General features: G+C 33.8%; 1 long non-coding RNA gene across 1 annotated transcript; it reads left to right on the forward strand.

The window, feature by feature from the left end:
• The first annotated feature begins 18444 nt into the window (after positions 1 to 18444).
• On the forward strand, positions 18445 to 20070 carry LOC127837484 (uncharacterized). The gene is made up of 3 exons (XR_008029308.1): positions 18445 to 19198; positions 19660 to 19750; positions 20019 to 20070. It is a non-coding gene; the product is annotated as an uncharacterized LOC127837484 (long non-coding RNA).
• Positions 20071 to 20288: the final 218 nt, after the last annotated feature.

Consider the following 20288-nt stretch of genomic DNA (forward strand, 5'->3'; position numbering starts at 1 on the left):
GTGCATTGCACAGGCTAATCAGTGTGCACAGGCTAATCTTATTTGACATGCATTAAGCCTCGTTTTCCCTGAAAGCAGCCAATATGTACAGATTTCAATGATAAACACTAGACTGGCCAACGTTGTCTTACAAGCTGTTAAATACACTATGTAGTGTACCAGGGAGAACAGGCAGGTGGTTAGAGTAAATGCTTTAAGCATTTGTCGTCTGCTAAATTTTACAGCAGTTATCCACACAGGCAGTCATGGGTTACGGTTCCTACCGTAGTTAAGCCATACTAATTTGCAAAATTGCGTCTGCATTATTTGTGAGCTACCCTCACAAATAAAAATGGTGAGATGTTTTGACTGCATTGTACCAATTAGAATGCCCATTAAGATCTTAGATGTTAGATTTGTTCCATCTTAGATGTTCAAATACACCAACACCCTATGTTTGCTGGACTATGGACTGACAGCTGGTGTGTGGTCAATTTAACTATCCTGTGTGGAGTAATACTTGCCTTAAAAATGTATATTTAACAAGCAAATTATTTGAATTGAATATATCCCCTGCCAATATGCTTCTGGACACAAAAGTGTTATATTTGACACTCAAAAAAGCATTTTTTCAAGATACAAATGGCCATAACTCCATTATTAATAGATGGTGTACAATGCCATTTGGCATGCATCATCCTCTAATTAATATACATACTCATACCAAGTTTCAATGAAATCCGCCAAAGCACTTCCAAGATATGGCTCCGGACACACAAAAAAAGCATTTTTTCAAGATACAAAGGGCCATAACTCTGTTATTAACAGATGGTCTACTATGCCATTTGGCGTGCATCATTCTCTTATCCATATATATACTCATACCAAGTTTCAATGAAATCCGCCAGAGCACTTCCAAGATATGGCTCCGGACGGATGGACGGAAAGATGGACGGACGGACAACGCCAAAACAATATCCCTCCACCTATGGCGGGGGATAATTAGTGACTCTGCCTGATTTTTTACTCAAATATTTCTGTGTGTTAGGTGAAAATAAAATATGACTACCTGTATAATACTTTAGTTTATGTTTTTAAATACTCAGTTGTTTCATATATGTATAAAAAAAAATTCTATGGATTGGTTTTCATGTGCTGTGCTAAAACATAGGCCTAAATATGACATAACTATAATTGTTATGTGTAATGAAAGAAAGCTTTCTTTGTTGCCTTTATATATTTGAATAAATTGTAGATTTTCTTGTTTATACATGCAAATCATACACAAAGTTGGGAGTTTAAAGTTACTGATAATAAAGCAAATGATAATAAATTATGACTTCTCCTATATAATTTTATAAAAATACTTTATAAAATACTGATTCAATACTTAGAATATAAGGTTGTTGTGACCAAATACTTAATGACTGCGGTTGGTTGAAGGCTAATATTAGTTTGGCCTTTCTAATTTCAGACAATTTGTAACACTTGAGATTTAAATGCGGCAATTCTTCATTGTGAGAGCAGTTAAAGTCACTGATCTTCAAAATCGGATTTACAACTAGATTACCCATTCAGAGGCTAAAAGCATTTATATTATGTCAACAATTGCATTTTTAAGATGTTTTATGTCAATAGGCGAGGTTATAAATACCCTGTCACTTTCAATGCTATAAAAGAGAATGAACTTAACACTTGGATTTAAAATCAAAGCGCTGAAGGCACAGAAGATGTTCGCTATTGCATAATTTAACACGCAATTCATTTTTGAAAATCAATCGCAAGTTTGAAATGAACACACGCCATTCAACTTTATAAAGTAAGTGTCATAGCGAAAGGGTCGAGTTTTGTGTGCACTTTTTATCATTATCATTTTTATCATTTTTTATTCTTATTATTTCATAGAAATAACTAAGACAAAATAAAAACAACATGCTTTTTGGAAGTTCTGAAAGCATAGAAAGTATGATGCAAATGGTAAAGATAACTTAATATAAAGAAAATTTGCAGTCACCATCATATTAAAGGAATATTTTTTTCTAATATTAAATGACTATCTTACCAAGAATATAAACTCATAATGAAAGTTCCGTGCACAAAACTTTTGATTTTTGACACCATATACAAATTCAAAATATACAATAATCTTCGTATCTTGTATATGGAGGAATAAAAGTATATAAACATTGCTGTTTATGCTTTACTTGTTACCCGAGCAGTTCACACGGTGTCAACAAGGGTAACATAAACATAGGTATAGAGCACTAATGCGCTTTTAGACGTAGCTGTTTCAGTTTTCATCTTAGTGACTTTTACATAACGCCAACAGACACGCATGAATATTTTCGAATATTTAATAAGCTGATTCGAGATACAACCTCCTAATTTTTGCTACATCACGGTGTATGTGCTCAATTCAAAGGATGTAGCACTCACTCGTTCAGTGTAAGGAATTCCGGACTACTCCATGTATGCTCAAAGGACACAAATTGTGGCCCTGTTACAATTACGCGTTACAATCCATCTCGCAGAATTTCACTTTCGCCTCCAAGATGAGAAAACAATCATTAGCGAAATAGTATAGTGTCACAATAAGATAAAATCGTTTAATTATCATACCACAATGTTTGCCGTACTTGGTCAGCACATCTGGAAATCATTCCTTAATGTGTGGATAGGCTGCCATTATTAACAAGTTTGCTATTTTCAATTCAATTTTGTATCAAAAAGCATTGTTCTTTAATGTGGCATTTTCAATTCGCAATGAGATTGTAATGACCCTCGTCATGCGAAAATGGGTCTTATTCCATATCCGCCCATCATATAAATAGCCCACTCAGCTATCCCTCCTTCTGGTTAGGAGAAACATAACATATTGAGTGATTTTAAAGCGAACAGCATCGCCTATGGCCTGACTGCGCAAAAGCACATGTTGGGTTTAACAAACACTTGCCGAAACGCATAAGACCCATTTTCGCATGACGGCGCTATTGACGTGTGATTTAAATGTGTCGAAAGAAAACTGCGTTTAAATCAAATATAAACATACCGTAAAACGATGTGTATAACACGCATTTATGTATAACGCGCATCTACTTTTTTAAGCTAAAAAATCGGAAAAAAAGTTTTTGCAGCAAAAAAATCGGGGGAAAAATCCGTACCACAGGCTAATTGAAAATCGTTATATTTACATTGCTGATCTTCCTTGTTCTTTTATTGCTTCAATTATTAATTATTTTAAAGACGATAACGATACAACTAGTTTGTGTTTTTTTTAAATCATATTATGCGTAAAAATAAATGTTTGGATTTAAATGAATTATGCATAAAATGCACACTTTCCACGAGGATACCATCAAGGTTTTCATCATATGTCTCCGAAGTAACTGTCCACGATTTTATTGTGGAGGAGTACACATAACGGATGGATTAGTTATAACTAAGAAACTGACATTATCAATTGGTATTGTCACGTGGTTATTCATGCATGACTTATTCACAACCGCGCGTTTCGGTGATAAACAAACAATGGAAGTGTGAAGCCGTTTGCCGGTTCGCATGTTTTGATAATAGCCCAGCTACACAAAACTTGACAGGTGACGCAAATTGCTCGATAACCACATCCTCAATCTTGACAAGACGTATGAAAACGTGTAAACAAACACAACATCAATTTTATTAACACATTTGAAAAGAAAGAAAAATAATTATAAATATATCGGGAAAGACCTTGCCGACATACTATTGTTAATCGACAAGTGTCCCCAAAAAATTGTATTTGATTTCAATTCTCTGTACGTACCTGAAAAAGATAGAAAATATTTATGTTAACTTTATTATGTTTGTCCATCTTATTCAGATCGTAAATATAACACTATTATTAACATAGTTACAGTTTAAACACCAGGAAACAGAATGATACGAATTACTGCAACTGGGTAACTGACAGGGAAAAAATGTCTTGGCATGGCTTTAGTTGTGCATAACGCGCATCAAGTTTTTAAAATGAAATTTTGGGGTAAAAAAGTGCGCCTTATACACAACTTTTTACGGTACGATATATTTCGATAGTGAAGAAAGATACTCATAACAAGGCATATTATGAGGACACATATGAAATGCTCTCCTGTAGTATATTTTTTATTTACTCACACTAATGTGTGGTTTGACAATGCTAACACACATTTCATGCGGTGAATATGCAGCTTACAAGTGAAAAACACAACACAATAGTTTAACTTTTGTTTAATTGTATTTAATTATTTAGAAAAGTAAATTGCTAACTTTATTTCAAAGTCAGCGTATACGCCGACTACATTTTTTAAAGACATTTATTGTTTTAAATATATTTAATATAATATATTAAGTTGTTTTCGGTTTTAGCGATTAAAAAGCATTTTCGAGGTTGCCTATAGTATGCCTGTAGTAATTGATGAACTCATATCCAACTGTCTATGTATTGAGAACTGTGAATATAAACAAGCTTAACCTTCTACTAACCTTCTACTATTGCATTCGTATTATTATTATAAATTGTTTGTTATATTTGGGTTTAGCAATTATGAAACTTTTTTTTTGTCTATCGTATCGCTGAAGTTATTGTTGAACTTATGTTCAATGTTTTATAAAATGAGAATATAAATAAGCGTCAACTTTTTCCAGAATCTCTCAATTTACGACCTGTACTACGTCATTGAGTTGTATGCGAGAGCGTACCTATTGCGTTGTTATAACCCATAAACTTTCCTTTGTTTATCGACAGGCGCATCTATTAATAGCCTCATACTGTATCATGAATGCCAAAACACCCGCGAAAAAGAACCACGTGACCAAATAGGACGCAAAACGCAAATACCATGCGACTACGACTTTTATTATGTAAGAACGCTCCGCAATTCCTTTGAAGCCGGAGCCTTGTGATTGCTATTACGTAAATAATTGACCTCTAACTGAAGTAAGCAAAGGAAACGCAGCACCTAATTGACCCATTCCTTCTATGTGCGAAGGCAGATTGAATTTTACTAATGTATGGTTTGCCTATTATAACACACATTATAATGCGGTAAATATGCGACTAACAAGTAAAAAACACTATAATTAAACTTTTGTTTTGAATTAAGTTATTTAGAAAACAAAATTCCAAACCTTATTTCAAAACAGCAAGACTACATTTTTTAGAGAATATTATTGTTATATTTAAATGTTTTTTTAACAGTTTCAGCGATAATGAAATATTTTTTTATGTTGTCTATCGTATCCCTGTAATAATTGTTGAACTCGTGGTCAACGTATTATTAATTGAGACCTGTGAATATAAACAAGCGTAACCTTATACTATTGCGTTATTCTCACACGGACTCCCCTTTGTTTATCGCCAGCCTCAGATTTATGAATGAGCTGAGCGAAAATACTACGTCACGCACATGCAGCAGAAAGTAGACTATTTTAATAATTCATAAACAATCTCCTCCGCGACACGTACAATACGATCATTGTTTATTGATTCTTTTCTATAAAACACCGTTCGAAAATATTGAATATTAATATAATGTTTCCATTTGTGAATACACATAATTGGAGAACTCAAACCTCTTTCATAAATTATACAACTCTTTCTTGCGCGGATACGACGCAAGCGGGTATTGGGTTAATCATACCTAGGCCGTAACGACCTGAATTTCACACTAAGCACTTTAGACGGTCGCTAAAGCGACCATCTAAAAAATCACAATCCAGTCACTGATACCTATTATTGTTTTTACTTGTTATAATACTTTATCAGAGCAAACAGTTTTGCAGATTTCATACAATCACCAATCAGGTGCATTAATACAAGGTTTTCCATAGCTTCAATGTCTTCCTTCAATTGATTTAAAAGTGCCATGTCAAACTGATTTTTTGAGTTTATAAGTAATCCCAAGAAACGAAAATTTTGGAAAAATAGCTATGTATTTGTGTGTCTTTAACAGACGCTGATAAAAGTATTATCTTAGAAAATCAAAAGATTCGTCATTTTCCCACTTCCACTTAATAATTTCCCAATGTGTGCAGTTTCATTCACACAACAGTTTTATGTGGAATCTTTAACACAGGGGTTAATCACATATTGATCTAAAGGAAGTCAAGAAGTCATTTTTATGGTCACATGATTACCCCCTCAGTTGCATCTGAATTAATAAGTGTGTTTGGTGTCAGTATTAATTCAGGGGTTAATTATGTGATGATCTAAAGGAAATCAAGAAGTCATTTTTATGGTCACATGATTACCCCCTCAGTTGCATCTGAATTAATAAGTGTGTTTGGTGTCAGTATTAATTCAGGGGTTAATTATGTGATGATCTAAAGGAAGTCAAGAAGTCATTTTTATGGTCACATGATTACCACCTCAGTTGCATCTGAATTTATAAGAGTGTTTGGTGGCTATTTGCTCTCTGACATATACATGTATTAACTTGAGCAAGTTACGACCAGTTTGATGTGTTAATCTTAAACCAACAATAAAAATAAGTTTGTTGCCAATTCCCAATACCATGCAAAATTATAAGGCTTGGTAATTAGCTAGAAAAACAGAACATTCTCCCTAAAATTTTGTACTTGAAGATTCCGCAAAAATCGACTACATGTGTGTTAGATTTAATGTTTAAACAACAAAATTGTACACAAACTACAGACGAGATTTAAAATTAACTATATTGAATTGTTTATTACTTTTCAATTCTGACATCAGACATATTACAATGAATATATAACTATACTTTTAATACTATAATGTTTAATTTTTGTTAGCTTGGCGTTTTCAGAGAAAACTCAAGGTATTGTCATAGCCAGCTTGTCGTCTGTAGTCCGCCGTAGGCGGCATGCTAAAACCTTAACATTGGCTCTAAAAAAGTGCTTCCGCCTACAACTTTGAAACTTCATATGTTGATGCACCTTGATGAATTCTACACGCCACACCCATTTTTGGGTCACTAGGTCAAAGGTCAAGGCCACTGTGACCTCTAAAAACAAGAGGGCCATGATGGCCCTGTACCGCTCCACTGTTTTTTTATGAGAAAAAAGCGAGAAATTGAAGTCTTGGTTTCACTTTAGGTCTATACATTTAATTGAATGCCTGGTTTTGTTTTTAAAAAAAGTTGTTTTTGATTTGAAACAGATTCACAAAACCAATAGGAATCAAAATGCCTTAACCCTTTACCAAACGACACATTTCGGACTGTCCCAATTTGAAAGGGCCCGGGTGTACATTGTCCAGGGTAATCATGGAACTTAGGCTGGAAATCCATGGTATAACATGGAATTCCATGGAAATCCCTGGAATTTGAAACAGTTTCCAGGGTTTTCCAGGGTTTTGTTCTAGAAATGTCCATGAAACGTGGACTTTTTTCCCAAGCATTTTCCAGCCTTGGATGGAAAAGCATGGAAAAGGAATGGAAAACGCTGGATTTAGGCTGGATAACCATGGAAAATATTTCCAGATAGCATGGAAAGTGGAACATAGAATTTTTTAAGCATGGAAAAGACTCTAACATTTTCAGCTGACCCTGGAAAAAACTTAGACTTTATAAGAGGAGAAAATAACTTATAAAAATGCAACACATTTTATTCAAAGTAAATCAGAGTTCAACAATTTACACAACATATGAATAAAACATAAAACAATGTGCATAGTTTGGGCAGAAATAGTAGTAGTTATAGTAGTAGTAGTAGTGGTAGAAGTAGTAATGCTGAGGCTGGCAGTAGAATATGTTGTAGGAGTAGAAGTAAAAGTGGTTGTTGTATAAGTTGTACAAGCAGTTAAACTACTGATAATTATACTATTGGTGCAAATTAAAGTGCCAGTAGCAGTAGTAGCAGTTATTATCGTGTTGTTGTTTTAGCATTTACAGGAATAGTAGCAGTAATGGTAGCAATAGTAGAATAAATAATAATAACAATACTAGTAGCAGCAGTAGTAGTAGTAGTTAAGGAAGTAGCATTAGCAGCAGCAGCAGTAGTAGTAGTAGAAGTAGTAGTAGTAGAAGTAGTAGTAGAAGTAGCAGCAGCAGCAGTAGTAGCAGTAGCAGCAGCATCAGTAGGTAGTAGTAGCAGTAGTAGTAGCAATTTTAGTTGAAGTACTAGTAGTAGTAGTAGTAGTAGTAGTAGTAGTAGTGTAGTAGTAGTAGTAGTAGTAGTAGTAGTAGTAGTAGTAGTAGTAGTAGTAGTAGTAGTAGTAGTGGTAGTAGTAGTAGTAGTAGTAGTAGTAGTAACAGCAGCAGCAGCAGCAGCAGCAGTAGTAGAAGTAGTAGTCGCTGCAGCAGGAGTTGTAGTAGTAGCAGCAGCAGTAGCAGTAGTAGTAGTAGCAGCAGCAGCAGCAGGAGTAGTAGCAGCAGCAGCAGTAGTAGTAGTAGTAGTTGAAGCAGTAGTAGTAGTTGAAGCAGTAGTAGTAGTAGTAGCAGTAGTAGCAGCAGTTTTAGTAGAAGTAATAGTAGTAGTAGTAGAAGTAGTAGTAGTAGTAGTAGAAGTATAAGTAGAAGTAGCAGTAGTAGTAGAAGTAGTAGTAGTAGTAGTAGTAGTAGTAGTAGTAGTAGTAGTTGTTGTTGTTGTGGCTGTTGTAATAGTAGTAGTAGTTTTGCAGAAGTAGTAGTAGTAGTAGTAGTACTAGTAGTAGAAGTAATAGTAGTAACTTTCAAAGCAATGTCTACAAGTTTAAATTCCTTAACCCTGTTCAAGGTGTATACACACTCAATATTTAACTACAGTCCAGGTTTGCAATTAACAAACTATCTGATAAACCTGTGTGTGAGTCAGATATGTCTGCTGCTAATCTATTGGTTATAAAATATCACAGCCTTTTCTGATTGGCTGATTTCAAATACAGAAAGTTTACCTGTTAGATTGAAATTCTGGAGCAGGCGTATTGTAAAATATGCAGGTTAAACTTGTTGTTAAAATGAAGTTAATGTAATGTTCACAAACAGTAGAGTTAATGAGTTTTTCCATTAACAAGAATTTCTTAAAATAATAATGTATGGATATCATTTGGAAAGTGACATGAAATGTTGTTAAAAAGTGATGCATACAAGTGTTTCAGAAGTCTGTCTAGGAATAGAACAACAACTGAAGGTTTGTGCTTTTCATTATTTCTAAATATTCCTTTAAATTTATTCTTCTTATGTCATCATTGTAGACCTTTTTTATGTGACATTTTAGGTAAAAGTATGGCAAATATAGAAGTTTAAAAGCAGCTGTCACACACATTTTCACTAAGAGCAGTTTGCAGCTTGATAAAGGAAGTCCTATGTGGAGATTTTAATAAGCTTGAATGTAGTATCGGAAGTTTATAATGCATGGCTAGGGAACTGTGGCTAAGGGAGTTATGTGCTGTGCATGATGAGAACTCAATGCTCATTAATGCTGTTAATTTTTATAAATAAATTAATTAAACCAATAGCATTGTTTTTTAGGTTTCACTGTGCATTTTCATACCAATAGAATTACACATCATTCTAATTATAGCAATAATAAATTTGTACTAATCAAACCTACAAATTTTGTTATGCTATGCTTTGTGATGTATTAACTTCATTGTAAGTTATTATTTAAAGACCATTTTACTAAATATTTAAAACAATACTTGAATTATTTTCTATATACATTTTCATTATGTGCTTTAACTGTAGCTGACCAGTTGATGAAAGATACTGCAGAGTTTGGCAGGGAAATAACCCAAGACAGCAAAGCGGCTCTTTTGGCGCATTTACTAAGAGGACTAACATGGCCACAAATTCATGGTAAATATTGTTATGCCCCAGGCTCATATAAGTAATTTAGTGTTAACCACCTGAAAGTATTTTGTCTTTTTGGTATCCAATATTTTGGTCTAGTTTCAATTACAGGTTATTTTTATATGAATTAGCAAATTAGCATAACTTTCATATAGCAATATCTGAATATAAAATTCCTATATACATGTATGTTTGAGTTTCCAGATACATGCTAGTGTACCCCGTTTTGGGGCATTTAACAATATAAATTTCAAAATAAAAGAGAGTCATATAAAAATATAAGTTAAATCACCAATTTATTCACTTGAAAGTCTCAGTTTTCCTGTGTGGTTGCCTGTTAACAAGAAGATTAAAGCCCGCTTGCAAACTTTAAGAGAATAAATTTCAGTAAATGGAAAAGAAATAATTGCTAACTACTTAGGATCGTAAATGTTCGCTCAAATACAAAAAAGCCACATGTACCAAATTGAGCAGTGATATGAAATATCTAAAATAGATTAAAATATGAATGAGCATTGAAGTATAGATATTCAATCATATGATTGCTGCACATTTACTTTTACAGATGAATGTAAAAAACTTATGACTTTCTTGTAATATTGTTTGCTTTGTTTTTCTTTCAGAGATCATGCAGGAGCCGTACAGTATAACAGCAGTACAAGTTCTATAAAAGATCCACGACCTACTGAAGCCCAGCTAATTAACAAAAAAGTTTTTAAAAAATGTAATTTTATCCCACCTGGGTACTTATAATTTACTAAGCTGCCTACACAAGTTTTAGACTTGCAATTATATTTTAAACTGTCACTTGGAAAGTAATACATGTACATGCATTATGTTCTGAATTTCTTTGAACAATAAAATTATATAAAAGTATTTTAATGAAATTGAGCACCTAAATTGCATTAAAGTGAAAGTAGCTGAGAAAAATAGTATCCTTGTGCTCATGGGCAGCTACATATATTGTGACAAACATGAATTAGCTAAAATAACTTAAATTTTTCATTTTGTTTCTTGTATATCGTTTGTACAGTCTGGTTCGTGAATTGTTACTGTATATTACTTGACTTGCTTGTATTTTGTTACTTTGAATACATGTTGTGAAGGTTGCATTATACTTTTTAACTTTTAAAGTAGCGCCTTTTCTGTTATGTAAGGGCCTGATTTATGATAATGGACATAGAGGCTTTGTAAGCATGTATTAAACAACACTTGTTTGATCTGAATAATTTGTTAAATAAATGTAACACAATTTGTAATCTGATGTTATATTTTGATGAATTGTGAACAAAATAATACATCGAAGAAACTAAGCCATTATGTTGATTTTTTGTTTGTTTTAATCTAACCTTAAATTATGATTTATTTAAGCTGTGAGTATTGTATTCATTTAATACATGAATATTGTTTTTAGACCAGAAATTTCTTTTTCTATTCAGTGACCATGGTAAACGCTGGACAATTTTCCATGTTATACCAGGCATCCATGGAATATTAAACAAGGAAAAACCCTGGAACATTTTCCAGGGTTTTCCAGCCAGCATGGAAAAAATACCGTCCGAATACTCCATGTAATCTGGAAAACCCTGGAAAAAAATCCATGGTTTTCCAGATTACATGGAGTATTCGGACGGCATTTATTCCATGCTGGCTGGAAAACCCTGGAAATTGTTCCATGGTAATTATTCCAGGGAGCCTGGAAAACCATGGAAACTATTCCAGGCTATTTCCACATACCATGGACAATTATCCACCCTTTTTTTTTAAATATTGACGCTGGAAAAGGCTGGTAACTTAGTCCGAATACTCCAGCCTCATATTTTCCATGGATTTCCATGGAAAACCCTGGACAAAGTACACCCGGGGGGTTGCAGACGACAATTTAATTGTAATGGAATATGATGGAAATGATCAGGTAGGGTATAAATAATTGTGAGCAATTTCTCCTTTTAACACAATAATTTATAAAGTCGTCAGCTACAAACCCGTAAAATCCTGTTAGTGTTTGGTAAAGGGTTAATAATCTCTGGTTCCTTCTTAGAGCCGTTCACACATTTATAACAAATACAATAGTAGCATCTTTCTTTGTAAACAATCATCTCAAAATATAATTAACAACCCACACATCCCTAAGACCAACTGGCCTGAGAATATTATGATAATCTAAAAATTATTTCTTTATATTTATAAATGTATTTAATTAAGTAATACATTTGACTTCTAAGATCAATTCATAACTTATATTAAGAAAATTATAAAATGGTCAAAAATATATATGGATCGTTGAGCAATTGACAATCATATCCACAATTCATGTGGGCTTAATTTGAACAAACTTGGTCGAGGACTATTAGATGTCACTACATACCAAATTTGGTAGCCCTATGCCATACGGTTATGGACAAGAAGATTTTTTAAAGTTTGCACAAAACAGGCCTGTTCATTTTTGTGACCCCCGGGGCAGGGTCAAATTTGACACCAGGGGCATAATTTGAACAAACTAAGTAGAGAACTATTAGATGTCACTACATACTGAATTTGGTAGCCCTAGGCCCTGTAACGGTTATGGAAAAGACGATTTTTAAAGCTTGCACAAAATAGGCTTTATATAAGCATATGTTAATTTTTGTGACCCCCGGGGCAGGGTCAAAGTCGACACCACGGGCATAATTTGAACAAACAAAGTAGAGAACTATTAAATGTCACTACAATATACCAAATGTGGTAGCACTAGGCCCAATGGTTATGGACAAGAAGATTTTTAAAGTTTGCACAAAATAAGCTTTATATAAGCATATGATCAATTTATTGACCCCCGGGGCGGGGTCAAATTTGACCCCAGGGGCATAATTTGAACAAATTTGAAAGAGGTTCACCCCAGGAACATTTGTGAGAAGTTTTATCAGAATTGGACTTGTAAGTTTAGGAGAAGAAGATGTTTAAAGAAAAAGTTAACGCATGCACGCACGCATGCATGCACGCACACGCGACGGACACATGACCATGACATAAGCCCCGCTGGCCTCTGGCCAGTGGAGCTTAAAAAAAAATTTAAAAAATCTGACAAGCTTTCATTTTTTCTATCTTGCATCCGTAGCCGAGCATTGGCACCCGTTATGCTGTGCTCTTGTTGTTATGTATAGTAACTTTTACATGGCAAATAACCCCCTTAACAAAATCTGTCTCTCAATTTTAAACCAGTGCTCTCTTGTATGATTTTGCTTTTTGAACAGACTTGGATGATGAATCACTTTTCTTTAACAATAACAGATATAAGATTCCTCAAGATTTTAAACTGATGGGCATTTTTGGTATAGAAACTATAGAAATGTTTATCATTAAAACACAAAGCATGTACAAAGTTAAAGTAACATTTTACTTTTATTTTCCATACATATTGATGCATTTGTGTTAATATAAATTTCCTCAAAACCAATTATTATTAGTTTAAGTATGATTTTTAGCGACCAAACTATAAACAGCAATAATTGGCCCATTGTTATGTTGATGTTATGTTAGTTGGTAAGTCATTACATCTTTTATTTAAAATTGTGGTTAAAAATACTTTACTAATAAATGGAATTCTAAGCACATGAATTAATTTCTATAAAATAACATTTAAAAACAAATACTGAAAGCAAATGTTTCCTTTCAACAAAAAAAGCTAGTCTAAAATGCTTTCCTTTGGATGAAATGAAGGTTACATTACAAAAACTCATTTTGTTACATAATTCTTCTATGGTCCATTCCAAAGTTCTGTGCTTTTATCGGTCTCAGTTCCTTTTCTCTGTAATGGTTTAACAGCAATTTAGGGATCACACCCATGCTCTTTGTGGTTTTTCTGCATAGCTTTTCACCTTAAATGACCTTTACATTACGCAAGCTACCCAAATAAATACAGTCCATTCATTCCTTTGGCTGATTTGACCAATTTAATGCCCTAGAACATCGAAAACATCAACGCGTCTTTGTATGAAAATTATAGGGTGTAACACTTATCAGTGTTTAAGGAAAATTATGGGACTTTTCTCTGCATGTTCCTAATTTGGCCCAGTTATTACAAGTACACTGTTAAATTCCATTCCCAATACTTTAAAGTTCAGTGCTGGCTGACAGTAAATCGTCACTATTCGTCAGGGGATGACAGAATTTATTATTAATAAACGCCTTAAGTTGATAACACAGTATAGAATTCAAGATAACAAATAACACAAGGAAAGGGAAAGAATTATGAATGAAAACCTATCGTTAAATGCTATTTTGTCTTGCATTGTGAGACAAAATTAACAAACTTAAGTATAGTGCCCATGATAGAAGGGAAATAGTTTAATTATCTAGCCACACATGTGTGACGCATGCGGTCAGTGTGTCTGAAAATCTTTTCTTCAAGCCAGAATAGGCTACCAACATAAATGCCAGACCAGCATCATAGAAAAATGGGACTTATGCCAGACCGGCATCATAGGAAAATGGGATTTGTGCAATATGCAGACAATGCAGCTCCAGTCCACCCTGGGGAAACTGAAGTCAAGAATTCATGAAGCCAAACAGACTGATAATCATATTGTTCAGACTATTTCTGACATATATTTGAGCTTTATCTTTTTGGTTCATGAACCTTAAATTCTTGAAAACACATTACACAGAGTCAGTCAACAGAATACTGTTAAATATTTCAAACCAAGGCACTTTTTACTACCCCACAGTCAATGTTTGTGCACCTTACAAATATACTGCATATAAGCTCTCCCTCAATGTTGTTTATTGTCAATGGAATCTGTCGTATTAAACCACAGGTCTTTCAAAACCGTAACTTCCCCAACAAAACACAAAGTTCAATTAGCCTTCCAACTATCACTGGCGACATTCTTTTCTAGACATTGTTTCTCTGCTTTTTATATAAACTCCCGAAGTGTAGTCATGGTCTACAACTACTGTTTCTTTCACCTTAACTAACTGGAAACGCCCACGTTTGTCACGGATTGAAATTTTGACAAGTCACGAAAATAGATGACAGAAATGCCGGAAATGACTTCCCGGCGTTATTTTATTTAAATCGATTGTTGGTTAGTTGTTTTCAAAAATATTGCGGTCTGCAGAGTTTACTATACGCTGTTTCACTGCGGAAAAAGTGACAAACAAACAGACAGTTAACACTTTTTAAGAATAATGAAAAGTATAGGATGAAAGATGTTGTTGCTCGCAAATAATTTCTATTGCAATAATGTGTCATACATTTTCGTGGTGTAAATTTTGCTTGTGCTATTTGGAGTTTAAATTTAGATAAACAGTGATTTTTTTCACCCATTTGGGAACGGGTCTGGTACCCATGCCATTCAGAATTTTTTGGGTCATTAAATCACCAAATTGGGGAAAAAAACGAGTTGCAAAATCTTCCAATTGGTAAAAATCAAGTTGTGAATTGTACCAATTGAAGAATGGTATTAAAAGACTTTGTTCAACTTTTGTCAGCTTTAAATGACACAGGAAAGCAACATCAACTTTTATTCACAGTCTTGCACAAACAACAACATGCTATCGGAACACAGATTGTTACAGACAGAGTTCTCTGTTTTTATTAGACTTTGTCATCAACAGTTTCAAGTATCGTAGGACTTGTACGAATAGCTTCCTCATGTTCGTCGTCAATCTTCATTTGGCTACTGTCATCTTTGACAATTTCTTTTGCAGTGTACTGAGAGGAATAGGTGGACGAAACAGAAGCCAAACTTTTTACGAAGCCAAAATCGCTTAACGATTTGCTTTTGAATTCACTAGGCTTTAATTCCTTTCTGTACTACTTACTATTGTGACTCATGGCAAATATTGCCAGAAGCGTAATAAAAACTCAGACTGGTTTATATTTCGCAATAAAATACACGTATTTAATGTATGAAGTTTAAAATGTTTAAACCAGTCAATGATTGAGAAGTCAAATCAGCCACAAGTTAAAACGGTCTTGAAATAAGTCAAAATGGCGATTTTCTGGGATTGTTTACTCGATTTTTATTGGGAATTTTTTTTTTTCCGCAAAATGGGACAGCTAGCAGCTGGTTCGGTTAATTTTGGTGATTGGGAACGGCTCCCTTTACCGGACCCGTCCAAAGAAGGAAAAAAATCACTGCAATAAACAATCGGTGCAATAAGTTGGTAGTTGAGTAATTCTTAAACTGATGTGATTAGAAAATTTCAAAAGGTGTCTATATCATTTGCTTAATAGATATAAATAAATGGAATTATCTCTCTCAAGTTTGTACCCTGCGGACTTCGTGCCAGGAGTCATTGATGTAACACTTTACTGGAAATTATGTATTTACCAGTATGTGTGGTACACATTGCGACAGTCTCAAAAAGATATATCATAATGAACAATAAATGAAACAAGCTTTAAAGTGGTACAATGTCTTTATTTTCTAATAAAATATGCCATGGCAAATAACAAAGATTTCTAACTGAAATAATTTGCATGCAGATGAAAAATAGGTAGAAATTGTTACTGTTTATTTGCTGAGAATTAAGCCAATTAACACTTGCCTTTTACTCAGTTGATATTGCTTATATTAATTGGTAGTGTCTAAAATGTTTGACTTTAAATAGGAAAGGTTTCTGAGGTGTTATTGTTGGTACCCTTGTCAAAAAAGTGAGCAAAATCCGGTTATAACCCAGTTTTAAACTGGGTTTAACCCTGCGGTATTGGCACCGAGCTAAAAGCGAGTCTTTTAAACACACTTTTTGCTTACCGACTTGGTTTTATCTGAGTTGAATCTTGGTTTAACTCGCTTAAAGCCAACATAGTGGTTTTTTAACCGTCTTAAGTGGGTTTAAAGTGAGTTTTTTCAGGCATCTGTGTTTAACTCTGTGGTATTTGCACTGTGCTAAAAGCGGGTTTTTCAGACACGCTTTTAGCTTACCGACTGGGTTTTTTAGCTTACCGACTTGGTTTTTTCTGAGTTAAATCTTGGTTTAACTCGCTTTAAACCAACATAGTGGGTTTTTTAACCATCTTAAGTGGGTTTAAAGTGAGTATGATTTTCTACAAGTTGGTTTTTTGAGGTTTTTTAAACATGCTTAGACCAACTTCTGTCTGTGGAGTTGGTTTTAAGTGGGTAAAAAGTGTGTTTTTTATGTGAGCTATAAGCAGGCTAAACACGGTTTTTAAGTGAGCGAAAAGTGAGCTGAAAGCAAGCCTTTGTTAGTTTTTTTCACAGTGAAAACATGCTTTTAACTCGCTTTAAACCTAGTTATTAACAGTATTTTATCTGTGAAAAAAACAAAAGCAATTTGTGGGTTTGGGTAAGTTGATTTTTGTGGGTTTTAACAGTGTTTTAGTGAGTTTTTTTTAAGAAAGTAGTTTTTTTGTGAGCCTTTTGTGGGATTTTGCAGTGTGAAAAAAAAATTTTTGGACTGATATGTTCTAGAAAAATGGTTTTTGTGAAGCAATTACAACAGTTCATTATAAGCCCAATGTGGTTAAAAGGGAAAAAAACACAATGTGTACAAAAATTATGTTTATATGACAAAAATAGTACACCGCAAATTAATACTAACAGATTATTTTTACAATACATTATAAAATAATAGACATTTATGGAAGATTTTAAAGCAAAAGTTTGACCGCAATGGACCACTGCGGGTGGAGTATTTAGACCGCAGCTGCTGCAGAGACCTGGATCTCAGTTGTTGGAGGTACCTGAACCGCAGTGGAATGAGGAACCTGGATTTCAGCTTAAGGAGGGACCTTGACGGCATACGGTGTTGGGACCTGCACAGCAGCTACTGGAGAGACCTTGACCGCTAGGGGACCTGGAAAGCAGCCAGTGCAGGGACCTAGACCTGATCTTGGCGGGTGGAGGGACCTGGAAAGCAGCTGGTAGAGACCTGGAAAGCGGGCGCTGGAGCGACATGTAGTTGTTCCATTGATGCTGCTTGTGTCCTTCTCCTCTTGAGCATCTCTTATGCCAGTTGATCTGCAAAGGATTAATACCATATCACTTTCAAAAGGGCAAGGCATTCTTCAAACATGTTGATTGGTTATGTTTTTGTTCCACTTAACTATGAAATATTGCTGTTATGGTAATCTTGTTGCTTTAATAATAATAAATTTAAGTTATTTGCTTGTTGTTTTTGTTTGTTTATTTTTGAAATTTTAATCCCGTGATCACATGTGACTTAGCACTTTTCATCAATTATTAAAAGAAATTGCGTTTGGTAGAAAATGCAGTTTGAAAATGTACCAAGATGCGTGGTCTCATTTGGCTGTGTGGTCTGGTGGCATTGTAAATGCAATAACCTGTATAGTTTACCTCTCAACAAATCGAGCTTTCTTCCTGTACGAAAATTCTTTGCAGATTCTGTACTGAGTCTGTACAAAATCTGCCCAGAATCAAGACAGAATTCATTTATTCTGTACAAAGAGGACACAGACCCAGAATCTGCCTGGAAAACTGTACTGATTTTTTAAGCAGAATTACAATAAAGCAGAATTTCATCTGTACATATTACTATACCAAACAGAATTTTTATACTTTTCATTTTTATAAGACAGATTTTTAGCACTCTGCATTTTAACAAGACAGAATTTTGGTACTTGGCAGTATTAAGCAAGGCAGAATATTGGACTTAGAAAACTATTGAAACAAAATTTCAAAATGGGACTTAGATAATTAAAAAAAATAGACTTCTGATTCAAGTTTCCAAATGTTTATTATGAGAAACATTTGCCCTGTACAAGAAAAACAATATTTATGTTCAGTTCAATTTATACAATAATTGCCATTCATGTATATATTACATGTCATAATATTAAAATATGTGAGTATGTAATGATAATTTACCTTTTAACACTTAAAGTACATGTAGATCTACTATAATCATAAAATATCTTTGAATTAAGGTTCTTACAGTAAACTTGATTTAGGGTTGAATACAAATTGAAAATTGTTTTTCAATTCCCCCTCCCCCCCCCCCCGACTTATGAAAACTGCTTTGCTTTAATGGTAGTATATATGTATTTCCACTGGGGTTAAATGTTTAGTTTGCCTTCCTCTGACTCTATCTATGAAAAATTGTAATGTCAGTGCTTGTATACACCTCTGTAACAGTTCACTTGAAAATAATCATAAACCCCTAACAAACAAATCCTGCACCCTTGATACTTGTAATGTGAAACTGGGGCTATCTTTACTGGCTTGCTGGAATGTGTATAATCTCTTCTGATTGGTTGGGAGCCAAATTTGAACGTGTAAACATAGATCCATGCAGGACCTGAAATGTTGTTTCAAAGCAATGTTGGGACTTTTGAAGTTTTAACAATTTCCTGAAATACTTTGATGGACATTCTTAAACAATTAATTAGAATGTGGAAATCAACATTTTGTGTGTTAACAAGTCTCTAAAAGAGGAATTCAGTGAGTTATGAAGCGGCCCTTTTGGAAATGCTTTGAACTGTTAAACAGGTTTGTATTTTTTTTCTTTACATTGTTATCTTATAATGTTATGTTTAATTTAATGATATAATTTAACAGTTACAAAGATCTGTTTTGGTGGGTGATTAACATTGTAAATAAATGATGCAACCAATTATCTTTGCAGTAAGTTCACATAAAAGACATAAGTCAGTCAAAGGTATCTCTATCTTACAAAACCAACATTTAGTTGTAACAATCAATTGCCTAATCAGTGACCAAATGAAAGGGCAATGCAACCAATACTTAGATTTATTTATGAATAACTACTCTGCCACAAAATGTAAAGCCTTTTTTTTAATTACATATTTACGAAAGCTATGATTGTTATCACTTAAAAGGTGTTGCATTATTTAAGTTGTAATTTTAGTAGATCCCATATGATCACTTAATTCAGATTGGCTAAAAAAAGTAATTTTTAAATAGTAAATTGTATTTTTTTTTGCTTTCAGCGATTTTCAAAAAAGATTGTGAAGCAACTTACCCATGACAACGACCTCAGAAGTGCAGTCACAGAGTAATGGTGCTGTTATCACTTAAAAGGTGTGAAGCAAAAACTTAATATAATGGGGTTTGTAACTAAATCAACATTACAAATTCTCTTTTTATAAAACACCCTATGAAATGACCTACATCTGAAAAAATGTCAAATTTATTTTATAATGTGAAAAGCAAAATAAAAAGAGAAGCAAGTTGGTGAACCATGTTGCGTTATTTAAGTTGTAATTTTAGTAGATCCCATATGATCATTTCATTCAGATTGACTAAACAAAATGATTTAAAAATAGTTATGTGTATTTTTTGCTTTCAGCAACCATCAAAAAAGATTGTGTAGCAACTTTCCCCTGACAACACCCACTGGCTCAGTTAAGTGCAGTCACAGAGTGATGGTACCTCACCAGGGTCAAGTTCAGGCAAATGAAGATCTCTAAAATGGATTTTCATCTCAATATAATAACTGTAATTTCTTAAAACATAAACTTACTTTATTTACTGTGTTTTTATGTCATATAACAGTGATACAATAATGTGTGTTGTATATAGGAATTTATTTCTTAACGGGATGTGTAAGAGTAAATTA

Source organism: Dreissena polymorpha, chromosome 7 (assembly GCF_020536995.1).
Source record: "Dreissena polymorpha isolate Duluth1 chromosome 7, UMN_Dpol_1.0, whole genome shotgun sequence".
NCBI classification, from domain to species: Eukaryota; Metazoa; Mollusca; class Bivalvia; order Myida; family Dreissenidae; genus Dreissena; species Dreissena polymorpha.